The sequence below is a fragment of the Neofelis nebulosa genome, chromosome 16 (assembly GCF_028018385.1).
Source record: "Neofelis nebulosa isolate mNeoNeb1 chromosome 16, mNeoNeb1.pri, whole genome shotgun sequence".
Taxonomy (NCBI): Eukaryota; Metazoa; Chordata; class Mammalia; order Carnivora; family Felidae; genus Neofelis; species Neofelis nebulosa.
Genome location: NC_080797.1, coordinates 6,599,285 through 6,625,902, shown reverse-complemented (window position 1 = coordinate 6,625,902; position 26,618 = coordinate 6,599,285). Strand labels below are relative to the sequence as shown.

At 44.8% G+C, this 26,618-nt stretch overlaps 1 long non-coding RNA gene across 2 annotated transcripts in view; it reads right to left on the bottom strand.

Annotated features, from left to right (window-relative positions):
- The window catches only part of LOC131497048 (uncharacterized), an 89,312-nt gene extending 63,870 nt beyond the window's left edge, over window positions 1-25,442 (bottom strand). Inside the window, exon 1 of one of the 2 annotated variants that reach the window (XR_009254737.1) lies at window positions 25,134-25,442. This is a non-coding gene — a long non-coding RNA (uncharacterized LOC131497048). The remainder of the gene's footprint in view (window positions 1-25,133) is intronic. The other variant, XR_009254736.1, reaches the window with a different exon arrangement.
- Between the last annotated feature and the right edge of the window lie 1,176 nt (window positions 25,443-26,618).

Here is a 26,618-nt window from a genome sequence, read left to right as displayed (position 1 = left end):
GTTAAAAAAAATTTTTTTCATGTTTGTTTATTCTTGATAGAGAGAGAGCGAGCACGAACAGGGGAGAGGAAGACAGAAAGGGAGACAGAATCCCAAGCAGGCTCTACATTGTCAGCACAAAGCCCCACATGGGGTGCAAACTCACGAACTGTGAGATCACGACCTGAACGGAAATCAGGACTCAGCTGCTTAACCTACTGAGCCACCCAGGCGCCCAGAACTGTAATTTTAAAAAGCCTTCAGGGTTAGTTACTTCCCACCTTGCCCCTGCATGGTAGGCATCAGTGGCCTTGACCAGACAGAGGCCCTGCCTCTCTAGCTGGTGGTTGGTCAGCAGGGAAGGGTGCTGATAAAAGCTAGTGAAGCTGCTGAGACTCCTGTCCTCTTCAGAACAGCTATAGGCTTCTAGGACGTGGGTTGTGGGTTGTGCCCTAGAGAGATGAAGACAGGACAGGACTATGGCCACCAGCTGGTCCAGCGGGCAGGCACGCAGCAGAGAAGACCAGATTGGGTTCCTGGATGCACGGTCCTGAGAGGCCAGGCAGAGGCAGCCGTGGGGACTGGAGAGCCTTGGAAGAGCAGGGCTTCCATTCATCGGTGGAGCGTCTGGGGGCTGTGGCTCACTTCCTCTTGGCTGGGAAAGCCTGGGCTTGAACCCCTACTTCTGGCTCTCTCTGCTCACTCTTTCTCCATTTAAGTCGTTAGTTCCTAAACCAAACCAGGTGATTGGGCTGCCATTTTTTCTCAGCTACTAGAGAATTTCTTTGCAGGTTTGCGGTTGGTCTCCTGTGTTCTCTGGAGAAATAAGTTCCTGTTGCAGTGTGTGTATGAGCTCAGGGGAGACCAGCGGGTTGATGGGGTGGTTCCATCTTGGATTCCCAGAGCCCGGGAAGGTGGCTTAGTCGGTTGAGCGTCTGACTTAGGCTCAGGTCATGATCTCATGGTCCATGAGTTCAAGCCCTGTGCTTGGTTCCCTGCTGTCAGCACTTTGGATCCTCTGTCCCCTTCCCTCTCTCTCTGCCCCTCCCCTGTTTACACTCTCTCTCTCTCAAAAATAAACAAACATCAAAAAACCACATGGTACATCCATTGTCACATGTCTAAGCAGCCACTGTTAACATTGACGAAGGCTCAAATATTGGGACAGAGAAAGGTTCTTGGATTCCTCTGACTTTGGCTCTGAGGTGCCTCTGTGCATCTATTTTTAGCACATCTAATTTTATCAGGATCTATGGCAGATTCAAACCTTAAACAGGGATGCAGGCAGTTCTAAGTCAGGAAGGAGGAAAAGCAGGAAAAGGATTCACGGCAGGGCTCAGAAAAGAGCGGGGGCAAAGGGGAGAAAAGGAGAGAGACAGGGACATAAGGTAAGGAGATGGGATAGTATCAGGGGATGAGAAGGGAAAGAGCCAGTGGGAGTGTAGGTGAGGACAGAGGGGCCGTGGAAGAAGAAACAGGGGAGAGTAGGAAAGAGCAAGGAGCCCTTCATGGACCTGAGACAAACCTTACTCTCTGGAGTGAACTGCCCCGGGACAGACGGTGGGGACAGCAAAACTGTTGGGCTTTTCTCTGGGCTCTTGGGATAACCATCACCTCTGGAACCATCTCGAAGATGACCATCCTGTTTTGAGAAACGGCAAGCGTGCTTTTGTTGTCCAACCTTCGAATATAAATTTTGAAGTGCAGATTTACTTTCTCAAGGAAGTTCGAAGGTTTCCACCTCTCAGAAAGAACAGAGAGTTTTCTCTGGATCTCGGTGCTGGCAGTTATTACACAAACTATGGTCAAAACAATCCCCTGGACACTCGAGCCGTCAGGGTGCCTCATATTTATTCTTTGAGAGAGGAGGTCCGACCCACTCTATCATGTCTGTAGGCTCTCTCCAAAATGCAGCCTTTTATTTTGGGGGAGTCCAGCCCTTTACATATAAATTAAATCCCAAATTGGGGGGAATGATTAGATCTTTTTTTTTTTTTAATGTTTATTTATTTTTGAGAGAGGGAGAAAATGTATGAGCAGCAGAGGGGCAGAGAGGGGGACAGAGGATCCGAAGTGGGCTCTGTGCTGACAGCAGTAAGCCCGACGCAGGGCTCGAACTCACAGATTGTGAGATCATGACCTGAGCTGAAGTTGGATGCTCAACTGACCGAGCTACACAGGCGCCCCGGAAACGATTAGATCTTAATTGCATTAAGACCGTGGTGGTGGAAGCCACGGTGAGAAAGTTCTGGGGAACGAACCTGTGGACGACACCTGCCCTTAACCCTCAGAAGCCCCCTGAGAGTGGTGGCGGGGACTCCAAGGAGCCCCGAGACACCACCCGACCCTGGACTGAGGGTAGGAATTCTCACAGCGAACTGCCAAGTCAGCCTTTTTCCCCCCTCGGGCTGCAGGGCATCTCAGTATACAAAACTGAAATAAAGATGGCGGAGGGTGAGCTCTGTTAATTCTCCCCAGTGCTTGGAAGCATCCTAGAACAATGACACTTGCCATCTGTAAAGGGCACCTTCCGGTTTTAGGAACCGGCATTCGGTTTTAATGAAATCTGTCCTTCCTGGATAAGTGACGCCATAATTGCCACAAATAGCATCATTTTTCTTTTCAGAGGCAGTTGTGTTTTTGTTCGAAGGGAGGCTGCCCATTTTTAAAAATAAAACAAACGAGTCCTTGGCATCTGTCACTGGGTCTCTGTGCAGCACCACGGGTAACACTAATGGAGTTCAGATAATAGTTGTCATTTATTGTTTCAATAGGTACTGTTTTAATGTAAGTATATTCGTAAGGTCGGAAGGAAACAATGGAAATGATAATGCGCGGAAGCCTAGCATCAAGGTGAAAAGACAAGACAACCTAGTAATTAATTGGGTAAGTAATTAATCAATTACTCATTTATTCACCAAACATTTACTCTTGGACACGATGTGAAGTAATGTGGACATTACAATAAGCAAAAATAGACTTCATCTTTGACCTTGTGAAGCCTCTAATTCAAGAGAGAGAGAGAGAGAGAGAGAGAGAGAGAGAGAGGCAGGAATCAAACAGTGACAGAAACAGAAAATTAAACGGTGAGAAGTACTTTGACAGTGGTTAGGAGATAATTTGCAATTACTGCCTCATATTTGCAGCAGTTTGTCAAACATTTGGCAAGAGAGGGGTGTTTTAACAGCTTCAGATGCATCTAAGAAGTGGTGAGTTAATTCCTCCACTAAACAAACACTTATTATTTTAAAAAAATATGTAAGAGATTAGAAGTCTGAGAGGTCCTTAGGAAACGCTGAGTCTGCATTTGGAACCAAGGTTTGGAAAGAGGGATCAGCATGTGGCCAAGAATCAGGTTGCAAAACCAGAGCCCCAGAGCAACAAAGGGTTATGGAGGGGGGGAGGCAGAATTTGCGCTTGATGGGGTCAGATTGTATGAGGCCTTGAATGCCAGGGTCAAATCTTTGTGCACGAAGTCTAAAGGTTAGAGTTCCCCAATCTTGTTGACCTTAAAATTCACCTAGATCATTTTTTTTTTTTTTTAAACACAGACGTCCAGAGTTGAGGTTAAAGATCTGGGGCAATTTTGCACCAGAAGTTACTTGGCAATTGCTTTAAAATTAAGTGCATTAATAGAAAATTTGAGGTGCGGTAAGGCCAACTAGTCAGGAAACAACTGCCATAGTAAAGATAGTCTATTACTCACAGTTCTCAAGAGAAGGGGGCATACCACGTATGGAGGGCCACACAGGGAAGCACTGGGGTGAGTCAGGAGACAGAAGAGGGAACTGTGGACATAAGCCTCTACTGTGGTTTCCATAGGAAAAAAAACAGGTAAAGCAAGGTAAGCAGATTTAAGACTGGCTAAAAATTTTTTTTTTTTAATGTTCATTTATTTTTGAGACAAAGAGAGCGTGAGTGGGGAAGGAGCAGAGAGAGAGGGAGACGCAGAATCAAAGCAGGCTCCAGGCTCTGAGCTGTCAGCACAGAGCCCGACGCAGGGCTCGAACTCGAGAATCGCAAGATCATGACCTGAGCCCAAGTGGGACGCTTAACCAACTGAGCTACACAGACACCCCTAGGATTGGCGAGTTTAATAACTTCAGTGGGCTCTGGGACACAGGGCTGTCCCTAGTTGTCTGATACCTGGCCCTGCAGTGATCAGGACAGGTGGATAGTAGCCTAGAATGTGAGAGCTCCGAAAAGGAGGCAGTTGGGGTGTGGGCTCCAGTTTGACTGGTTTGTAAGTGAAAAACACACTTGTGGGCAGTTGCTGTTTATTCTCTCTAGGAACTAACTAACCCTGGGAGGAGCCACTAAGTTGAGATAAAGAAGTTGAAGGAATAGTCCACAGAAGTGGTGGGAGAATAACATGGCTCCTATGAGGAAATTCATTCCATCGTTAGACTGCTCTGACTGGAAAAAAAAAGAATTGTAGTTGTCCTGCATATTTGGAATATAATTGCCCCCAACATGATGTCAAATTTCTGAGTCATCTATTGTCCATGTTCCTCCTTATGGTGCCTCTCCTACAGCTGGCAATTCCTTGAAGCAGGAACCATGTATCTGTATGCTTACCATAGTATTTAGTACACAGAAGACACATGGTGCATGTTATTAAATATCTAATGACTCAGTAGGGTTTCGTTCCCCCTCTAATGTGGTAGAGTTGCAGCCTGGGACCTTGGATATTTTACCTAAGAGATGGAACATTCTGGGGGCACCTGGGTGGCTGAGTCAGTTAAGCATCCTGCTTTGGCTCAGGTCATGATCTCACGGGTTTGTGAGTTCAAGGCCTGCATTGATCCTCTGTCCCCCTCGTTCTCTGCCCTCTCCCACTCACACACCCGTTGTCTCTCTGTCTCTCAAAAATAAACATTAGGGGCGCCTGGGTGGCGCAGTCGGTTAAGCGTCCGACTTCAGCCAGGTCACGATCTCGCGGTCCGTGAGTTCGAGCCCCGCGTCAGGCTCTGGGCTGATGGCTCGGAGCCTGGAGCCTGTTTCCGATTCTGTGTCTCCCTCTCTCTCTGCCCCTCCCCCGTTCATGCTCTGTCTCTCTCTGTCTCAAAAATAAACAAAAAACGTTAAAAAAATTTTTTTTTAAAAAAATAAACATTAAAAAATGTTTTTAATTAAAAAAAAAAAAAAAAAGGAAAGGAATGTTCTGTTTATTTTCTTCCCAGAAATGTTGAATCCCATTGGAGGGCAATGGGATGAGAGATTCCCAGGATGAGAGATTCCAGTGTGAGCTGTGACATTTTATGCAAGAAATGTTTATTATGAAGGAATTAACCATTTACCCTGTAATCATATGCTATTGAGGGACACCTGTTAGACCACCATAATGGTCCTCATCTGACATAAGGTATGGAAAGTGCTTGGCCAACACTTTATATGAATCCAACATGGTAGTTACCGTTTCACCTTCTTATCACCCATCAAAACACTGTGGTTATAATCACACATATCATTTGAATGTTGGTTTGATTCACGTCTGCCTTCCAGAATGTAAGCCCCCTGACGTCAGACCAGGTACACTCTGCTCCCAATAGCATCTCAGCACTTTGCAAAGAGCCTAACTCGCTGGTGAGAAAGTGGTGAACAGACCAGGAAAAAGCAACGGGCGTATAAAAAATAGAAAATATGAAACAAAATGTCAAAAATAATACCTAAAATAAGAACTTTGGCAATAAAAGCAAATAGGCTACTGTCTTAAGTACAATTCTTAAATTATAATTTTGTTTAAAAAATTTAATGCATGCTAATTGATACTATTATTCTTTGGTACTTAATGAGCATTTTCCATATGCCAAAAACTGGAATGATTATTTTAATTGTATTAACTCATTGAATCCTTAAACAACTAAGAAGTAGGTATTATTAGTCTGTTTTTTATTTTGTTTACTTATTTATTTATATTAATATTTTTATTTTTTTAATGTTTATATTTGAGAGAGAGAGAGAGACAGGGGGCAAGCACTGGGGTGGGGCAGAGAGAGAGAGGGAGACAGAATCCCAAGCAGACTCCAGGCTCCAAGCTGTCAGCACAGAGCCCGACACAGGGCTTGAACTCATGAACTGTGAGATGGTGACCTGAGCTGAAGTCGGATGCCCAACTGACTGAGCCACAGAGGTGCCCAATTAGTCTGGTTTTTTTAAACACAATACATCTTAACTTAAATTACTCACAAAATTTAAAAGTAAAATTGATAAAGTTTTACCCATAAACAAAGAGAGATGTGTGAAAATATGTCCATTGAAGTAAAATGAAAGATACAATAACTTACAGAGAAGAAAGACGGTCATATTATGTCATGCTATATTTCAAAGGTGCACTTCACCATAAAAATATAACTAATCTTAATGACTAAATAATATTCTATCAAAGTCCATAAAAGACACCAACTAAAAATACAAAAAGAAATGACCAGAAATACAACACTTCAATATACCATTCTTGTCCTTCCATAAATGTAGGAAGTCACAAATAATTAAGATCATAACAAATTAATGTATACAAGCTAATGAGAATAATACACATATATTAAATTTGAGCCCTAAAAAAATGGAATTCACTTTATTTTAAAATGCCGTGACATGGTCATACAAACTGACCATATATTTACTCACAAAATCAACCTTAGGATGTATGTTGTCCAAAGCAGAATTTTTTTAAAGTTTATTATGCATTATGAGAGAAAGAGAGAGTAAGCAGGGGAGGGGAAGAGAGAGAGGGAAAGAGAGAATCCCAAGCAGGCTCTGTGCTGTCAGCACCGAGCCCAATGTGGGGCTCAATCCCATGAACCATGAGATCATGACCTGAGCTGAAATCAAGAGTGGGAAGCTTAACTAACTGAGCCACCTGAGTGCCCCCGAAGCAGAAAGAAATTTTATTTCACTTTGTTATTTTTTAGATTATCTTTTTAAATGTTATTTATTTATTTATTTAAATTTTTTTTAAATTTTTTAATGTTTAATAAAACATTTTAATGTTTTATTTTTTTAATGTTTTATTTATTTTTGAGACACAGAGAGACAGAGCATGAACAAGGGAGCGTCAGAGAGAGAAAGGGAGACACAGAATCTGAAACAGGCTCCAGGCTCTGAGCTGTCAGCACAGAGCCCGACGCGGGGCTCAAACTCACGGACCGAGAGATCATGACCTAAGCCGAAGTCGGCCGCTTAACCGATGGAGCCACCCAGGCGCCCCGTTGTTATTTATTTTTGAGAGGGAGAGTGCATGCACGGAGGGGCAGGGGAGAGGAGCAGAGAGAGAGGGAAACACAGAATCCAAAGCAGGCTCCAGGCCCTGAGCTGTCAGCACAGAGCCCCACGCGGGGCTCGAACTCACACACTGTGAGATCATGACCTGAGCCGAAGCCGGACGCTTAACTGACTGGGCCACCCAGGAGCCCCCTCAAACCAAAAATTTTATACTAGCATGATTTAAACGTACTGTAAGGACAACGACAAAAACTATAAACTACTAATGCCAGTTTGTTTGTTTATTTAAGTAATTTCTATACCCAATGTGGGTTTGAACTCACGACCCCGAGATTAAGAGTTACGTGGTCCACCGACGGAGCCAGCCAGGTGCCCCCATTAATGCCAGTCTGTATAAAACAAACCCAATCTCATAAAATTAAGACAAAATGCTATATAAATAACTTCTGTAGTTACGAGGGGAAAATCTAATTTTGAATTACTTTGAAAATATTGAACAAGAAAGCTGCCTATGAGAAACTCTGGGATGTTGCCACACTTCACACTCATGGCAATTGCACACTCGTAAATATTTTCATTGTTATCAAGAAGGGAGATGGGTAGAAAATAATTAAGCGCTCAACTGCCACATGTGAAAAGAATAGCAAAATACGCTTTAGGAAAGCAGAGAGGAAAAAAAATAATGAAAAAAGCAGCAAAAATTCATTACGAAAGAGAAAAAAAATAAAATTCATTTTAGAAGTGTGATATCGGAATCTTCCTAGTATCACAAATGAATCAATCATATAAACAAACGCTACAAGTCTGACTAAAAATAAAAGACAGAAAACACACACGTACAAGATTTAGTTCCAAGGGAACAATGCTGTAGATAAGAGAGAATTTAAAAGCATTCTAAGAGAATACCATGTGCTAATAAATTTGAAAATCTCAATGAAATGGGTAATTTTCTTAGAAAATATAAATGACCAAAATTGACTCGGGATGAAGCAGGCAGCCAGGATAGAAAACGTAATTAGGGCAGAAAGTGAAGGTGTTGTCAAAGGCTCACCTCCAAAAAAGGCGCTGCCTCCAACGCTTTCATGAACAATGTTTTCCAACTTTGAAGAACACATAATTCTCCTACTCTGTAAACTGTTTGAAAGGATAGAAGAAGATCCAAAGCTTCCTAATTAGTGTTATAAAGCTATCCTAACCCTCGTTCTAAAATTTGACAACCACAGTACAAGAGGAAAAAAAAAAATACCAACTGCTTTCCCATTGTCCAACCAGAAAGAAAAGACTAGAATTTTGAATCTGATATGACGTCAACAAATCATGCTCTGTGGCCGAGTTGCATTTTTTTTCTAAAGAATCAAAGCATGTGTTAACATGAGGACATTAAAATATACTCCATGAATAGCCCAGAAGAAAAAAAAAATCATTTAAGCATCATCATAAAAATGCATGGGATAAAATCAAATATCAGTATTAGCAAATCAAAGAAATGCCAGAGTTTTCTGTGGAATTGTGTATGCACCTGCCGTCACCACAATTTATACAATATTTCGAAGTTCCAGCCAAAGCCATAAAACAAACAACTGAAAAAAGAGGGGTCACTAGTAGCAATGAGACAAAGTCATCATTTTCAGGTGATGGATGATGTTTATCCTTGGAAAACCAAGAGAATCTCCTAAAAAGCCATTCAAACTAAAAAGTGACACAGAAAGTTGGCGAAAACAAAATAAATAGGCACCAACTACTAGGACAACAAAAGCCCCAAAGATTCTTTTGGACATTTCAAAAAACCAAATAGCGTATTTTTTTCGAGAAAGAAATTTATTCAAGTGAATGAAAAAATATACAATATAGCTAGGAATACACTAAAACAGAAACATTCAGGGGCTTTGTAAAAAAAAAAAAAAATAGGGGCACCTGACAGGTGGCTCAGTCAGTTAAGCATCTGACTCTTGATTTTGGCTCAGGTCATGATTTCACGGTTCAGAAACCCGTTTTGGTCTCTGTGCTGATAGCACGGAGCCTGCTTGGGATTCTCTCTCTCCCTCCTTCTCTCTCTCTCTCTCTTTCTCTCTCTCTCTGCCCCTCCCCTGCTCACTCTTTCTCTCTCAGAAAATAAACTAAAAAAAAGTTAAAAAAAAACTACAAAACTTTATCAAGATACCTTAAAGAATGGAACAAAAGGGAAATAAATTTTATTCCTGGAAAGAGACATTATTTTATAAATGTAATTTCTCTCCAGATAACAGGTAAGTTTAAAGTATTTCCCATAAGTTTCACAACAATACTAATTTGTAACGTGAAAGAGTGATTCTGAAGATTTTTTGAAAGCACCCAGGAAAAGCAGTGGACAATTTTATTTAAAAGTGGCAACGTGAGGGTTGCCTGGGTGGCTCAGTTGGTTGAGCGTCTGAACGTCGGCTCAGGTCATGATCTCATGGTTTGTGAGTTCGAGCCCCGCGTCAGGCTCTGTGCTGACAGCTCGGAGCCCTGAGCCTGCTTCCAATTCTGTGTCTCCCTCTCTCTCTGCCCCTCCCCCACTTATGCTATTTATTTTTGAGAGAAAGAGAGAGAGAGAGAGAGAGGAGGGGGGAGACAGTGTGTGAGCAGGAGAGGGGCAGAGAGAGAGAGAGGGAGAGACAGAATCCCAAGCAGGCTCCACGCTGTCAGCACAGAGCCTGATGTGGGGCTCGATCCCACGAATCCATGAGATCATGCCTCAGCCAAGATACTTAATCGACTGAGCCATCCAGGTGCCTCTGTTTTCCATTTTCAAGTGGACATCAATTATTTTTACAACGTGACAATGTCACGTTGTCACTGAGTCACGAATTCACCATCAGAGCTCTGCTCTGAAAACTTGCCGGCTCAATTTTACTGCTTATTCCTGGCTTCTTTTCAACCCAGCAGTCCTGGCCCGCTGCCTCTGTCTCGGGCAGGGAACAGCCCCGAGCCCCTCCTTCAGGCTGTACTTGAGGTGGGTTCTTCACAGTCTTTACAGCCACCTTCCTCATCAGTGCTCTGATGAGGCATCAGAAATGCCACCTAAACATCATTTCATCATTGTGCCTCATTCAACATACTGTTTATCGACTATGTGTCCACGTGTCAGAATTGGGGGGGGGTCTGTGCAGTCCAGCCTCCACCTCCAGGAGCCCCGAAGTAGACAAGACCAGCCCCAAATCCTCCTCAAGGTTACACCACCGCTTACAGACATCGCCCCATATCATCTACCCCCCTAACTGATAACCAGCACAGGGCTGCCGAAGTTAGCAGGTAAAAGATACCACCGGGGACAGATACTGCGTGGGCATTCTTTCAACATCATTCAAATGTATCTGACGCTCAAGGTGAACTGAGCACCCTGCATTTTATTTGGCGACCGGAGACAGGAATTATTACCCCCTTCTTTCTCCCCACCCCTGTTTCCCAGAGGAGAAAACTGAGACTCTTTGAGGTTTGGGGACTCGCTCTAGTGTCATAACTGGTGGGCGGGGCCTGAATGGGGACCTAATCTCTGGCTGTTGGTCTAGCCGCGCTCAGAACCTGCCTCGTTGGGGGCCTCATTTGCTTCTGCATCTGTGGATGTCTGAATATTCTCACAAGCTCGGTGAAGTTTTTGTTCCGCTTCTAAAGGGGTGGCCGAGTAATGATCCTTGAAGAACCAGATCAGCAAGCCCCCAGGGGAACCTCAGAGCATCCCGCAGTGGGGATGCGGGTCACAGAGAGCTCTGTGCTGACCACGGATGGCAGCGTGCCCTCCTGCTTCTGTTGGAAGGGTTCTTCACCCTCATGGCTTTGCCGTGAGCCCCAGGGAGAGCCGTGCTTCACGTGTGAACCAGACTTTCAGGTCTGACTACTAAGGTGCGGGGATGGACAAGACGGTCAGGGTTACCAGGAGCAGTGCCCCCTCCCCAACCTCCAACTACCTGTTCCAGAGCTCAGTTGGAGTCCCTAGCCCAGCCCAGGTGCTCCATTACTTGTGCTGAATGAATAAATAAATACAGCAAAACCTTGGATTGCAAGTAACTTGTTCTGCGAGTGTTCCACAAGACAAGCAAACATGGCTAATAAATGTTAACTTGATAAACGAGCCATGTCTTGCAATCCTAGTATGTGACGATGAATGTCACGTGATCGCAACTGAGCCAATGGTTCTTCTCTCTCTCTTTCTCTCCCTGGGATTGTGGGTGATCATCTCCCAGGCTTGGATGCTTGGTCTCAGGCCACGGTGTTTGACCTGAATCAAGGATTTTCCAGAACGTTGGAAGGTGCTCACAACTGGCATTAGTGTATTTTTTGTCACTTCGAGGCACTATGGACAGTCCTTTGCTTTTCCATCCAAGAGTGAGCCTAGGAATGCTGTGCTCCATTCTAGGTCAGGCTGCCTGCAGATAGAGACCCTTTCCTCTGCTGCCTTATGGCCAGTTACACTAAATGCAGTATAAGACAAGAGTTTATTAATATCGTATTGTAGTCAACTTCCGTTAGTGATAGTGAAAGTCGTCCTACGCAGTAACCCTCCTCTCTCTCGTCTCCCTCACACCAGCCACGAAGGTTTTGAAAGTAAGTGCAGGTGAATTTGTTTTTCTTTATATTTTGTGTTTTCTCTATTATTTTGTATTATATTACAGTGTTGTAATAATTTTTATATGAATATTTTTGGCTTGTGGGACGATTCGTCTGAGTTTCCATCATTTCTTACAGGGAAACTCGCTTTGATACACAAGTGCTCTGGATGACAAGCATGTTTCCGGAACGAATTATGCTTGCAAACCAAGGTTTTGACTGTATTTCCCACTGAGCCATGGGCTGGTTCCTGCAGTGGGCTCTACCCTCCAGCACTGCTGGGGGGCTTGTGGCAGACGGTAGGAGACCCTTCTGCCCGTGCTCCAGGATGAACCACTGCAGAGTGAAGGGGCCCCGGGGTGGGGGCAGCTGTGGGCCTCCGCTTTCCATGGGGAGCCCATTCGAGCTGCAGACTCCATTCTGAGGAACTGTGTTTCTGGCCTTCGTGGAACGCACGCTAACTGACTCTGGGGTACAGAAGTAAGACACAGCTCCGTACCTCACTTCCAGCCTGTGGCTGCAAGAAACATAATGTTGAACCAGGAGATGCAACTGTGTCCATGGCAGCTGGCACACTGTGGAAATCATCCCCTCCCTCCAAGATGCTCAGGAAGCACAAAGTTCCTCGGGTGTCGGATGAACTCAGGATTCAGAGAGGTCTAGACATGGTGGAGAAAAAAGCCACACCACTGACAGGGTTTTGACTTTGTGCCTGGAGCATTCGACACGCAGGGCAGGAGGGATTTCCTTACTCCTCGAACGTGTATCATCTGTCTTTTGTATTGAAACCCGCCTGAGAGGAACCCGTCCTCCTTCTCTGCTTTCTTTATGATCTCTGTTTTAGTGGAGTGGATGGGCCCAGGGGTTCAGGTGGACAGGGGCCCCTGGAGCCCACCCATCCATGGATGCAGGTAGAAACCAGAAGGCATGGGTTGTACCCTATTGGGGAAGTGGCATTTTGGGAACACCGGTAGGGGACAGGTGGATCGTGGAGGTTACAGCCATATGACCTGCTATGTCTATTCAGGGCCTGCGCACCCTGGAGGTCCTCTGGGGTTCCAGACACCTGCTCTTCCGGCTTCCCTTTCCAGTGGGGGGAGTGGTTAAATGTCTGCAACACGTCAGCAGACAGATCAAGGGTGTGCAGGGCCCTCCGTGGCCTCAGCGGCTGCTACCACCCCAGAACCCAAGCCCTATCAGGCAGGGACTGTGCCTTTGAGAGTCGTGTGCTCCACGACTCTCCAGTACAGGGACATGGGCACCGGTCCAGAATACCTCTGCTGTTGGGATATACAGCAAGGGACGCAGCCCCGCTCCCTGCCAGCAAGGCCCCTCTATCTGTGAGTCTGACATCAGAGTTGGTGAGTGGCAGGCTGAGGTGGGTGTCCAGGCAGAGGAGGTGGGACCGCCTCCTCCCCCCCCCCCCTGCCGCCAAGGTGGATGGGGTCTCGCTGAAATTTCAGTAAGACGAGCTTTGAGAGATTCAAAAAACAGCTGAATAAAATCCCCGAACCTATGGGGAGCTCTGTGCTCATTAAAAAAGAGTTGTTTTCGCTCCTATGAAAACAAACAGCTTCCCGGGGCTCGGGCCCTTTTGTGTTATTGTGAAGTGCCAGGATACTGCGACTTTTTGAGAAAAGAGTTATTTTAGGATCAGCCCAAGGAGATGCAGCTGACTTTGGTCGCAACCATAAATTTTAAGGGATGGGGTCCTTAGAGGGCTTATTGTTTGGCTTTTTGCATTTGATTAGTAATATGGTCTGATGTGAGTTGTAGAAGTTCACTGATCTGACCCTGTCCTGTATTAAATAAACGGTAACACCCTTTCATTTCTGTGCCTAAGAAGAAAAAAAAGTTTCCCTTTCGGAGGTTAGCACACACGAGCTCACGTCTGTCTCTCCCGCTGTCATTCATTCAGTGATTTCAGGAGTACCTTGCAGTGTGCTGAAGGAGGCACCGGGGGTACAAAGTTAACTAAGCCCGAGTGTCAATCCCAGAGAAGCTTGTGAAGGGAGCCAGACTCATCTAGAAATGGCAGGAGCAAAGTATCAAAGCGCAATCTTGAAACTGTTTCTGGGAGGGGTGCCTGGGTGGCTCAGTCGATTTGAGTGTCCGACTTCGGCTCAGGTCATGATCTCCCAGTTTGCGGGTTTGAGTTCTGCCTCGCTCTGTGCCGACAGCTCAGAGCCTGGAGCCTGCTTCTGATTCTGTGTCTCCCTCTCTCTCTGCCCCTCCCCTGCTTGTGATGTGTCCTCAAAAGTGAAGAAACGTTAAAAAATGTTTTTAAAAACCCTACAACGACACAATTAATGGTGAAACATTTCATGCTTTTCCCTGGAAGATGTGGAGCAAAGCAACTGTCATTCTGGGCACTGCTATTTATTTATTTAAAATTTTTTTAAATTTATTTTTGAGAGACAGAGAGGGAAGCAGGCTCCAGGCTCTGAGCTGTCAGCACAGAGCCCAACGCAGGCCTTGAACCCACGAACTGCGAGATCATGACCTGAGCTGATGTTGGATGCTTAACCACCGAGCCACCCAGGTGCCCCCTGGGCGCTGCTATTTAACAGCACACTGTATGTCCTAGCCATGGCAATAGCAAATAGCAAATGAAAAACAAGAAAGCTTTACCTCTCCAATGACATAAAGGTATAATGAAAGTAACAATAATTGGCTAGTTAGAGGAAACTCTTCTGAGTGGAACACATAAGACGTCCCAATGAGCTCTGATTATTTTTTTTTTCTTGCGGAAGGAAAATTTGACAGGAATTATTGCATATTTAAGAGGATACAGATAGAAGATGGGAATGAAGGAGGTAAATACTTTTCTGAGATTCTCAGAAATGTAACACTATGTTTCCGTGCAATATAACAAAGTCAAAAGAGCAGATGGGATTTAAAAGGTACCATCTGCGAGAAAGTGTTTTACAAATAAACAGAAAGTGCAGGAAGAAAGGGTTAAGATGTTCTGTTGTTAAGATTAGTGGAGAAGGTGCTTACTCGTATCTAGGAACTTATATTTGTATATCTTGCTCTAAATCTTTGAAAATATAATGCCATGGTAACAGTGGTGTTATGCTTTGCTGTTTAAATAAACTTAAATGAATTCTATTTTTGACAGAAAAAACAACAATTGAGTGCAAAATCATGCTTATCTGTTTCCCACTTAAATACACTTTGGGGATGTTCAGCTTTTGGCACTGAACCTGTTGAATGTGGTGGTTAAGACCTCGTTCTTTTTGTTGTTGTTATTGTTGGAATTCTGGCCCCAGTTACGGTTGTGTGACCTTGGACAAGTTATCTAACCTCTTGGTGTTTCGGTTTCCAAAGCTGCAAAATGCAGAACAGAATTTGAAGACCTATTTAAAGGCTGTTAGAGGAACTAAGCAGGAAGCACTTGCAAGGTGCTTAGAGTGGTGTGGGACACGAGGTGAGGATCCAGGTTTGGCATCACCGATCACCACCATCATCCTACAACTGGTGAGAAATTATCTGAATGGAAGACATCGTCCCTCGGTTGCGGGAGGGGGACGGCGGCGGGGGGAACACATGATAACAAAGGATGAGTTTTATGAGTACTGAAAACTCATACTTTTAGCAACAGTAAACACTCCATGGGCAATAGTTTTTTGCTTGTAGGGATTGTGCTTCAGTGGGAGACAGAAATCAGGAGGAGAGCACAGGTTTTTGAGGGGAATCGAGCATCGGCTGCTAGTCGAAGACAGCATTTTGTCCCTCTCCTATTTACAACCTCCCAATTCTGTTGCTCTTCTAGAAAAGCCTGTTGCTCTTCTAGAATGGAATCCAGGGTGAATAATTCAGATCCCGGGACACCGATGGGCCACCTTTACTTGGAACTAAAAGTTCAGGATTTTCACCAAGTAGTCTCTCCCACATAATGCCCTTTATTTTCCCAGGGGAACTCCCACTTGCCATGACTGTCCAGAGCAAGTGGCTGAGGCCAGCTAAGCCATTAGGTTTTGGGGACAAGTACTTGCTGTCTGTAATGGAGACTGGCTCTGTTCACCATTCTCTTTCCTTCCTAGGCACACCGCTATACAGCTCTCTCATAATTAAGGATTGCCCTGTGTTTGGGTTCTTGACTGTACATCCAAGCGACTTGCCTATTGTCAAACCAAAAAATGTTCCATGTACCTCTTCCCCTTCCATCAAGAGGAGGTCTTAAGAGCCCTAAAAGACGGAGGAGCCATTAAATAGAAGGATTCTAGGTCCCTGGGAAACTATGTGGAGAAGAGCTCCCCTCCCCACAAGCTTACTTTGTACTGCAACGCGAGAAGTAAATCTGAATCGTGCTCAGCCGCTAAGATGTTAGAGGTGCTTGTTTTAGAGTTACTCTGTCCTAAGTAATTGACACTCTTAACTCTCGGTCTTTCTGGGTCCTTTCACTTTGGTGCTACAGAATAGAAGTTTCGCTTAACGACAGTGTAAGTTCTGAGACCCAGGAACTGTGCTTTGGGGATAAGGGGATGGTAGCTGGAGGTAGATTTCTACCTTGTCCAGCCCAGCTTCTGGGAGCTACGTGGGGCCAGAGACCCAGTTAAAAATAGTTTCTTCCTTTTGCCTTGCTACTGATAACCTACACGCACATTTCCCTTAAGAGAACACACCTCTGCCATTTAGTTATTTCAAGGGCCCACAGACAAGGTGCTAGCCTCATGTGCCCTTAGAGTGATCTGTTATTATTACAATCAATCTATTACTAGTATCTATTTTCAATCTATTATTTAATTTTTTTTTGATGTTTATTGTTTATTTTTGAGAGTGAGAGAGAGACAGAGCATGAGCAGGGGAGGGGCAGAGAGACAGGGAGACAAGAATCCGAAGCAGGCTCCAGACTCCGAGCGGTCAGCACAGAGCCCAACGCGGGGCTCAAACCCGCGAACCGTGAGATCATGACCTGAGCCGAAGCTGGACGCCTGACTGAGCCACCCAGGTGTCCCAATTATCAATCTATTATGATGATCTATTAATCTATTATTATACTGTTAATCCATTACTATCTTTAATCTATTATAATCTACTATCATTATTATTATTAATCTAACAATGAGCATATAGAGAAGCAGAACAGTCAAATGATTAGACAGGTATGATCAAAATGAAGGGCTTTGAATTAAGACACGCTGTAATGAATTGGGTACCATCAGTTCATGAATCTTTTCACTGATGCATTAGTAAGAAATTCCTATGCTAGATACTGAAGTAAGTACAATGAATTGTGTGATTTGGTTTCTCCTCCCTAAGTGTTAATTGCAGGAATTGGGAAAAGCTGAGCAAATTGTATGACAGAAAACAAAGTAATTAAAACATGTGTTACTGATTATAAGGAGTTTGAAAACCATCAAAGCAAGCAAGCACAGAGAGGAGTTTATTAAAAGGCTTTGCCCCTGGATGTCTAAGAACAATGGACAAACACTGGGTTTAATAGTTAAAGGGGGCACAAGTCTGTATGTGAAAGTATTGGACGATGAGTTTTTCCCCCTACTGCCCCTGTAATGCTATGGCCTCATAACTCTTTCCTTTCTGGGAGTTCCCCAGTCAGAATGTGGTGACGTGCACCCCCTTGACTCTCTCTTGTTCTTCATTTCAGGAAAATGATGGAAAGGAATCATGGGTTAGATTTATAGCCAATGGATTTATTGAGTGAAATCCAAGGGATTATTGTAAGTTAAGGCCATTTCCCACCTAAATAAGTGTACCATTGAAAAAATGGCCACGAGCTCCAAGCTGGGCGTCGTTTGGATTTGGTGACAAGCCTACCAGTTCTGCAAACAATGAATCTGTCTCCGTATCAGACCACGGTGGATGCAACTACATTCAATTATGCTACAGAATCCACCAATACTGCTGAACGCTTCCCCTGACGTTATCCTCAGGTAGAATTCCCCATGATGTGAGTCCATTTTTGACAGCCAAGTTTTCATACTATGTGAGACATCTTTATATTCTTCCAAAGATACTTTAAACATTGGGAAAATCATCATGTTAAAGATCAGTTAACATTTATGCGATTTAAAGACAGAGGTTTTTGTTTTGGTTTGGTTTGATTTTGTTTTTAAACATAGCGCTCTGTGGCGGTAACTTAAGGACCAACAGGGGAATTTGGTGGGGAGACAGGAAGACCCCCATCTAACCACGAACCAAAAGAGTTCTGTCTTTATCTGTTTATATAATGGCCCCTACATAAGACCTAATGGGGGAAACAGAGTTTAGATAATAAGAGTATTTGAGCCATTGCTTAAAAGAAAGAAAATCTGTCACAGATTAAGGACCTACTGTGTGTCAGCTACTTTAGATAATCATTACCACAACCCTTACCAGTGACAAGCTATTTTATGGATGAAGAAACTGAGGCATAGATATTAACTATTTTGTAAGTCACACTGCTGTTTCAGGTAGGGCCAGGATAAGAATCCATGATTTATGTACTCTCGAATCCAAAACCATTCTTTTCTTTTTTCTCTTCTTTTCTTTTTGGAGAGACAGAGCAAGAGCACGGGCAGGAAAGAGAAGCAGAAGGAGAGAGAGAGAATCTCAAGTAGGTTCCACACTCAGCACAGAGCCCAAGGCGGGGCTTGATCCCATGACCCCAGGATCATGACCTGAGCCAAAATCAAGAGTTGGACGCGCAACCAACCCAGGCGCCCCTCAAAACCATTCTTAAAGATTAAATTTATTCATGTTTTTATATAGGCTTACTAAAGATAAACTTGTTTATTAAAATAAAAAAAAAAAGAATTCCCCACGATGACAACGATGGTGATGATGTTAATGATGATGAACATAGTAAAATGAATACAGCTACTCTTTATTGAGCCATTAGTATTGCCACAGCCTTGTGTCCCCAAATTCCTGGAAAATAAAAATTTCTGTGCAGGATACATCTACAGATTCTCAGGCTCCAACCCAAGCACTCTCAAAATTCTTAGGGGGTAAATGCGGGAAGTTGGGGGACAGACCACTGTGCTATGCTACGGGCTGAGTACTTTTCACCCATTATCACATTTGATCCCAGCAACAATGTCAAGATGCAAATTCCATTATGTAGCCCATCATACAGATGAGAAGGCTAAGGCAGAGAGAAGTGAAGTGAGTTGCTTAGGGCTGCTAGCTTTGACACGCTTGTCCTTAGGTACAGTCTCTTGAATTCTAGGTCTGATGTTGCACCCCAAACTGAAGGAGTTAGCCGGCTTCCAGGGAAGCTGAAATGAAATTCTCCACAACTTGGTGTTCCTGTATAGGGCAGGGACTATTCCAGCTTGGCCTTTTGCCCTATCCTTCCTGGATCCTGAAGGATTCACTCCCAAGCTTTTCTTTCCTCTCTAGCATCTCAAGTCTCCCCCTCTCTACTGGCTTCCTCCTCTCCACCTTGAGTCCAAAGGGTAAGATTTCTTTCTTTTTTTTTAAATTTATTTATACTTCAATTAGTTGATATACAGTACAATACTGGTTTCATGAGTAGAATTCAGTGATTCATCACTTGCATATAACACCCAGGGCTCATCCCACAAGTGCCCTCCTTAATGCCCACTGCCCACCTAGCCCATCCCCCACCTACCTCCCTCCATCATCCCTTGGTTTGTACTCTATTATGAAGAGTCTCTTGGGACGCCTGGGTGGCTCAGTTGGTTGAGCGTCCGACTTCGGCTCAGGTCACGATCTCACGGTTTGTGAGTTCGGGCCCCGCGTCGGGCTCTGTGCTGACAGCTCAGAGCCTGGAGCCTGCTTCGGATTCTGTGTCTCCCTCTCTCTCTGCCCCCTTTCCCCTCTCACCCTCATGCATGCTCTCTCTCTCTCTCAAAAATAAATTTAAAAGAAAGAAAGAAAGAAAAAGGAAATGCTGTCTATGTGTCCCTCTAACAGACTCCCCTGTGTTTACCTTAATGCATATGGCATCATTAATGAAACCAACAGTGTCCTGCTCTGTAAGTCATCTTGATGATATATTTTGTACACATTTATGGTTTTTTTCCTGGGTAAAATTTATGGAAGTGGAATGTTTGGGCTAAAAATGTGCCAGGTTTTAACACCAAATTCTCCTTCAAAAAGTAATAACTACAGGGGCGCCTGGGTGGCTCAGTCGGTTGAGCATCTGACTTCAGCTCAGGTCATGATCTCGCAGTTCATGAGTTCAAGCCCCGCGTCAGGCTCTGTGCTGACGGCTCAGAGCCTGGAGCCTGCTTCGGATTCTGTGTCTCCCTCTCTCTCTGCCCCCTTTCCCCTCTCACCCTCATGCATGCTCTCTCTCTCTCTCAAAAATAAATTTAAAAGAAAGAAAGAAAGAAAAAGGAAATGCTGTCTATGTGTCCCTCTAACAGACTCCCCTGTGTTTACCTTAATGCATATGGCATCATTAATGAAACCAACAGTGTCCTGCTCTGTAAGTCATCTTGATGATATATTTTGTACACATTTATGGTTTTTTTCCTGGGTAAAATTTATGGAAGTGGAATGTTTGGGCTAAAAATGTGCCAGGTTTTAACACCAAATTCTCCTTCAAAAAGTAATAACTACAGGGGCGCCTGGGTGGCTCAGTCGGTTGAGCATCTGACTTCAGCTCAGGTCATGATCTCGCAGTTCATGAGTTCAAGCCCCGCGTCAGGCTCTGTGCTGACGGCTCAGAGCCTGGAGCCTGCTTCGGATTCTGTGTCTCCCTCTCTCTCTGCCCCTCCCCCGCTCATGCTCTGTCTCTCTCTCTCTCTCTTTCAAAAATAAATAAAAACATAAATAAATAAATAAATAAATAAATAAATAAATAAATAAAAGAGTCTCTTGTGGTTTGTTCCCCTCTCTTTTACAAGAGGAAGACTTCAAAGAGCTTGCACTTCTGGAGGGGAGATATGACTTGCAAATATGGCAGCCTATAATGAGTGCCACCGATGAGGAACAAGACAACAAGGCCATGGAACTTTGGGAGGGGAACATTAAGTCCTGCCTGGATTATTAGACATGGTGTCGCATGGACCAATTCGCATGGGTTAGCTGTGGGATATTGGTAGTTTTCCACTGGCAGAGGCGGTGCGGAGTCACCAAGAAAATATTCTGCCCCTTTCCTCCACTCTGCAAATTGGATCTCTGTAACACAGACCAAGTGGGGGAAAGTAAATCTTAGTCCCAGCGATGGTTTAGCAGTCTAAATCATTGGTTTCAAAATAGGACCAAATTCCAACCAGCTGGTAGTGATTTTCAAATCCTGACCTCTGCAGAAAGGGGTGAAAAACTCACCGGAAAGGCCTTATGTCCAGGGCACCAGGCCCCTCTTCCCTCACGGGGTGACACGAATGCTTTGGGGCTTTTTACTTTTATTTTTAATTTTGTTAGTAACCGCAAGCCACATTGTTCCGGTATTCTGAATGCAGCATTTATAAGTTGAAAATAGAAGGAGGGTACAGAATGTGCAACATTTTCTAGCTCATTGTTCCATGTCCATATTAAACACACACACACACACACACACACACACACACACACACACTTTAAAAAGCAAAATTCTGCATTCTTCAAGGTAGCAGCTGTAACAGTACAGCAATTTACAATGATGGGTAAAAATGAAGCTCGTCGCCACCTGGTCTGTCTCATTCATCTCTGCTGCCACATGGGATAACCCTCTGAGTCCTCATCACTTCTATCCTTTCACAGTTGCTAGATAAGAATACATGACCATGTGCCATTCACCACCTGTTATGGGCTGACCTCTGTCCCCCCAAAAGATAGAGTGAACCCCTGACTCCTATTATCTGTGAACATGGTCTTATTTGGAGATGGGGTCTTTGCTGATTTGGTCAAGTTAAGATGAGGATATTAGGGTGGGGAGTAACCTAATGAGAAGATGGCCAAGGGAAAGATACAGAGACACAGGGAGAATGTCATGTGAAAATAAAGGCAGAGGTTGACCCTGTATGTCTACAAGTCAAGGAATGTCAAGGACTGGTGACCATCAACAGAAGCTAGGAGAAAGTCATGGGCCAGACTCTCCCTCAGAGCCCCCAGATCAAGACTTCCAGCACTGTGATTCTGGACTTCCAGGCTCCAGAACTAGGAGAGAATAAATTTCTGTTGTCTTAAGCCACCCAGTTTGTAGTACTCTATTAAAGGCAGGCCTAGGGAACTGATACACCATCTCTACGAAGACCGCCCACAAAAGGACTCTGTGTAACATTACAAAACCACTTAATCTGACAACTGTTAGAAATGTGAAAAAGATTATCACATGACAGAGGGTGTGAGATCTTACAGAGTGGGTCACTAGTCTGCTTTGATGGGGAAAAACAAGGCTGATCACAGAGAAGTTTGGTTCATCTGCAGAAGGAAACCTAAGAAATGGTCTGATCCAGGAGTGTGCCAACAATGGCCTACAGGCTCAAATCAGCCTGTGGCCTATCACTGTATAGGCCCTGAGCAAAGAAAGGTTTTAACAATTTTTTTTTAATTATAATTTTTAAAGTAGGCTTCATGCGTAGCTCAAAGCCCAACATGAGCCTTGAACTCACAACCTTGAGATCAAGACCTGAGCCGAGATCAAGAGTCGGATGCTTAACTGACTCAGCCACCCAGGTGCCCCTGGATTTTACATTTTTAAAGAGCTCTTGACTGTGGGCCCATCTCTCTTTTCCTGCCATCCAACGGAGGTCTCCAAATGGAAGGAGAGCCACTAGATGGAAAGATTCTTTGTCTCCCAAAGACTTGTGGTGTAGACCAGTGCTCAGTTCACATTTTACTGTGATGTAAGAAGTACGTCTTAACTGTGTGCAGCCACTGAGATGTTCGTTTTACAAGGGTGAGGGCCCTGTGTCATTGCTGTGGTCCCATCCTAACAAACACTCTTATGCTCCAAGACTGACCCTAACTAATTTAAAAGAACATTCAACTGAGACCGCATGTGGCCCACAAAGCCCAAGATACTTACTACCTGACCCCTTACAGAAAAAGTAGGCCAACTCTTGGTCTAGTCCAGTGATATCTAGTATTATTGTTAATTTTTTAGCGTGAGACATTTATTTTTATTTTTATTTTTTACACTAGATAAAGCAGATAGAAAATCAAAGATGATGTGAATGAAGGAGGGCCCGCTGTCTTGAGTTCCATCTCCCCCTGACCTGACGGAACCCTGGGTTCCAGCGAAAACTCGCTATAGTGATATTGGCAACCATCGATCAAGCACTTACAGTGTTTCAGCAGTACTGTGCTGAACACTCCACATACACTCTTGAATTTAATCTTCAAAATAATCATGAGAAGTGTGCTGTTATTATCTCCATCTTTATACATGAGGGAAGTGGAGCTTAGAGAAATTAAATAAGTTAATTGCCCTATATTTACATCTGGTTAATGGCAAAGACAACTCATATTGATGTCCCTCTGGCTCTGAAACCCGCATTCTTAACTATGCTACGTTGCTCTCCCCAAACGAAGCTGCTTTTATCTGTGTCTACCTCTTCACGGATGGCCCTCGGTCCAGGAAGGTGAAAGGTATGCCCAAGGCCACAGGCTAGTTGGTCATACGCTTGGGTCTTGAGTCTAGACCTCCTAAGCCTTGACATGGCACTGCTTCTGCTGTCCCTGCAGACTTGCTCATCCTGACTTCATGTGGGCTGATAGGGACATTGACCAGAACAGCTCTGGGATAGAAAGGGGAGCAGGTGTAAATGCCAGAGTCCCCCACGTTCTCTTTCTCAAGCTCATCAGTTTGATGGGCTAGAGAATGACGTTTATGTAACGTGGGGACTGGTGAACCATTGTCTCCCCCTCCGTTTCCCCCTCTTGTCTCTGCTCACAGGAGCAGCACCTCCCTCAGCAAGAGCCAGCACTTGCCTCTTAGGAGAGGCCCGGTGTGTGTTCTGTTCTCCAGCAGCCACCAGCAGTGGTCGACCAGGCACGTTCCTCACACCGACTTAGCCAGCCTTTCCCTGCCTCCGTTCCCTCTCCCCCTCTCCCTGCTTCACTCTCTTATCCTCTGGACTGGAAGCATGGAGCTGTCTTCCAGAATCTCAAGAATCTGTCTCTCCACACCAAGAATCTCAGAACTGCCTTGACTGAGGGCAGCTGATTCCTTCTTAACCCAGCCCTTAGGATCATTTCTATCCACATCTTACCCAGAGGGCTGCATTTCCAGGAGACTCAGCCCAGCCTCCCACCTGGGAACAGTAGCTCCTTTCCCTGTGAAATACTAGGTGTGGTTTCACCTTCTCTGCATGGGATGTACTGTGTATACCAGTGGCATCCATGCAATTACGGTCACCAATGGCTTTGAGAGACAGAGCTTTGTAGAAGTGGTAATACTAATAGCGTAATTAATTCACCAAGCACTTTATATAGGTAGGACCTTGTAGGGAGGTGCTGCTATAATCTCCTTGTTGTATGTGGGGAAACTGAGGCATAGAATGGTTAGGTGGCTTGTCCAAGGACACAGTCAGGAGACCATGCAGCCAGATTTTGGACTTGTGGAGCCTGGCTATCAAGTCTGTGGTCTTTATTGCTTCTCTACACTACCTTGTGTAAAGATAGCAGTCACCTTTGTTGACTGCCTGCTGTATGCGGTGGGAAATTACTCGGAGAAATTTGCCTGTATGTTTTCCCTGGTAACCCCCATGTTTTCCCCCCATTAGGCAGTGCAGCTGTCTGTCTTTAGTGCTTTAGGGAAGGGAAAACCAGCAAAATGTAGGTAACAGAGGAGCCACAGGTTTAGCTTTTGAGTCCCAAGTCCCAGGCTCCAGACAGAAACTAAAGATTTGGGAGATCGGAGATCTCAGAAACTCCTTCTCCAGAGTAGATTCAAACCTGGGGACTATTCAAATTTGGGGAGATGGAGGGTCACAGAAGTCAAGAAAGCCGATATGATGGAGGGTGGGGTCCCCGGGAGGGAGCCCCAAGCACCTCCCACTTGCCCTGAAGCCCAGTGTCCCCTAAGCAGACCAGCCACAGAGCACCCAGACAGGACCTCGTGTTTGAGTAAGGACATCCCGGACTGACAGAGGACGTGCCTCCACGACTACGCCAAATCGGGGCTCAACACAGGAACTAAGCAGATTCACAGAAAAATAAGGAACGCAGCCGAACTTGGGTCCACGTGTACCTACGACACACGCATTGTCTGTCACCTGCTGCGGTGACCCCCGCAGAGTCATTTTTTCTTATTGTGGAAAAAGTACATGCCCAGGGGACGCAGCCCATAAGCAGAGGGGGAAAAAATCACACTGGGAGAAAAGGGGAAAGTGAACCACGAAGGGAAAAGAAAGAAGTCAGTGCAGGTTGAGTCTATAAGCACGGAGTTACAGCCGTCCCCGGAAAGCACATTTTCTCCTTAGCCTCCAGTGAAAGTGTGCCTGTCGTCATGATATACTCACGGTTTGTTTGGCGGACCAGTCATTCCCTTGATCCTTCTCCCCGCAGCTCTAGCTGGGGGCCGGACACCGTGACGACGTGGCCAGGCTCCACAGAGGAGTTAATTCCACTGCGTCGTGGAGGCTAAAACTGCCTGCGGATCAGGGTTCCATCCTGGAAGCTATGCTTCGTGACAAATATGTTATGAACGACTGCTCATAAAACCATGCCAATATGCATGCTATCAGCACATTCAATTATTTTAACCTGCTGTGAACTCGCCTGTGATAAATCATGGGAAAACTAAAGAGATCTATCTTTAGGCGCTGCACTGTGTCACTAGCTCAACTCATTCTCAGCTCTAAAAATACAATTTATATCATCGGATTCCTGAAATTCTTTCAGTGCTTACATTCTGATTTAAGTGGCATTAAAGCTAGGGCAATTAAGCTGAGAAGTCCAAGGCTACTGACCAATGTCCCCCCGGGGCGTGAGCTATCAGATGTGTTTGTCAGACTCGCAACAAGGGTGCAATTAGAAGGCAGGTTCTGGGGCTTCTCAGCCTAAGAGAAGTGGGTCTTTCGGAGAAAGCGTGGACGAGACTTTGGGGGGGACTCATCTAGAGAAAGGTGATCAGAACATTTAATGTCCAGTTTGGAACGTTTTGGGAATGATGGTGGTGCGGGGGGAAACCGTCAAAATTCATGCTGGACTCAGGCATAAACCAGGACTGGTTTTGTTCATATGTGCATGGATTCTAATCACGGCCGAGTAATGGAGGGAAAGACTGTACCTCCTTCATGTTGAAAGGCAGCTTCCTGCGGCACCTGGGTGGCTCATTCGGTTAACTGTCCTACTCTTTTTTTTTTTATTAAAAAATGTTTTATTTATTTTTGAGAGAGAGAGAGAGAGAGAGAGAGAGAGAGAGAGAGAGAGAATGAGTGAGGGAGGGGCAGAGAGAGAGAGACAGAGACAGAATCCGAAGCAGGATCTAGGTTCTGAGCTGTCAGCATGGAGCCCGACACAGGGCTTGAACTCACGAACTGTGAGATCATGACCTGAGGTGAAGTTGGACACTTGACCAACTGAGCCACCCAGACTCTCCTTTTTTTTATTTTAATTTATTTATATTTAGAGAGAGGGAGAGACAGCAGGAAAGGTACAGGGAGAGAGGACAGAGAGAGAATACCAAGCAGGCTCCAGGCTGTCAATGCAGAGCCTGATTCGGGGCTTCAACTCACAAACTGTGAGATTGTGACCTGAGCCAAAATCAGGAGTCAGATGCTTAACCGACCCAGGACCCCTAAATGTGTTGCTTTGAGAAATAAACGGTTATGAAATTTGGGACCTAAAGTAGAAAATTCCTTGCTAGAAAAGAGGACCACGAATTGTTCTGGTTCCATTTCTTCTACCAGTAAAATGAGGCAGCTGGATTCCAACTGGGGTGCTCAGCCCAGGCTATATATTAGAATCACCTGGAGAACCGTAAAAGCATACCAACGTCCTAG